Raw genomic sequence first — 1,483 nt, 5'->3', positions numbered from 1 at the left:
AGAAATAAAACCCAGCGAGGATAATTAAATGAGTGTGCAATTACTGAATATTGTCTAAGCCAGGCATCGTGACGTGTCTTTTGTATCCCATATGTGTAGCAACGGTATAAAATGCTTTGAGCTCACCCAGCTTTATAATTTAGTTTTAATTTTTTTTCATAAATTGCATGTGTGGTGGGAGCTAGAGTTGATTTCACTTCCTCCTAGAGTGTTTAATATGAGTGTGTTCTTCAGACTACAGGACAAAATGGTTTACAAGATACAGAAGTCACCTGGTCATTAGGCACTTGTAATAAAAAGACAGTAAGGCAATCTACATCAGCTCAGCTAGGCTGGATATGGAATCGTCTAAGCAAACACTAACCAGGGTGACATTCAGCCACCTTAAGGGCTTAGGGGAAAAACAGGCTTCCCAGAGGAGCTCTTTCTCAAGAACAACTTCACCTCTTTCTTCCTGCATGTCTGTGTTCTCTTGTGTATGCTTATTCACGTATGTACACACAGGTGCACATGTATGTGTGTACACATGAATATGGAGGTCCCAGGTTGATGTCGACAATATTCCTGGAACACTTCCCATCTTATATATTGAGACTGTCTATTCTTAGAGAGTCTTTCTTTGGGCCCAGCTTGGTTCACTCTACTCTGCCTCCTCAACCACTCCTCACCACTTTCCCACAGAGGAGATAACATGGCAAGTGCAAAGTCCAAAAGTCACAGAAGTCAAGGAAGAATTCAAGGCATATTCCGTTAAAATTAGTTTATCTTCCCTCCCTCCCTCCTTCCCTCCCTCCCTCCCTCCCTCCCTCCCTCCCTCCCTCTTGTTCTCCCTCCCTCCCTCCTCCCTCCCTCCCTCTTGTCCTCCCTCCCTCTTGTCCTCCCTCCCTCCCTCCCTTCTTCTCTTCCTCTTTTCTTTCCTTTTATTCTCTTCCCCTCCCTTATCTCTGTCTTTCCTTACCACCCTCCTCCCCTCTCTGCTTTTTTTCACCCTTCCTTCTTGTCTTCCTATATTTACTTCCTGTTTTGGATACTGAACCCAGGGCCTTGTGTTTGCTAGGTAAGCATTATATCATTAGGTTAAAACCCCCCCTCCTTGTATATGCCCCCATTAACTAGTGTAGTTCTTCCCTTCTTTTGTATCCAAAAAATCTAAAAAGAAAATTTTAGGCACAAATTGCTTTCTATAATTCAAAGACTGTTAGCTTTTTCCCTGAGAGGGATATTTCGGTTCTGGTGACTTTTTAAAAAAATTTTTGTCCGAGCACTCAACACAGGGTCCTGACTGCACAACACTCAGTTAATGCTGCTTGTAGTTCAGTCACTGATAGCAACAGTGTTCCCCTCAGAGGCACAGAGTTTGAACAAGTAGGTCACAGCCAAATTCCTATGATGAGAGTGATCCTTGGAGCCAAGGTACTCAGATGGATACCAGAAAACTAAAGCCTCTTATGAAATATATTGAAGGACTTGGACTTGGTTGGAA

The sequence above is a fragment of the Mesocricetus auratus genome, unplaced genomic scaffold (assembly GCF_017639785.1).
Source record: "Mesocricetus auratus isolate SY011 unplaced genomic scaffold, BCM_Maur_2.0 Super-Scaffold_100027, whole genome shotgun sequence".
In the NCBI taxonomy this organism is placed as follows: domain Eukaryota; kingdom Metazoa; phylum Chordata; class Mammalia; order Rodentia; family Cricetidae; genus Mesocricetus; species Mesocricetus auratus.
Note: the sequence above shows the minus strand (reverse complement) of the source record.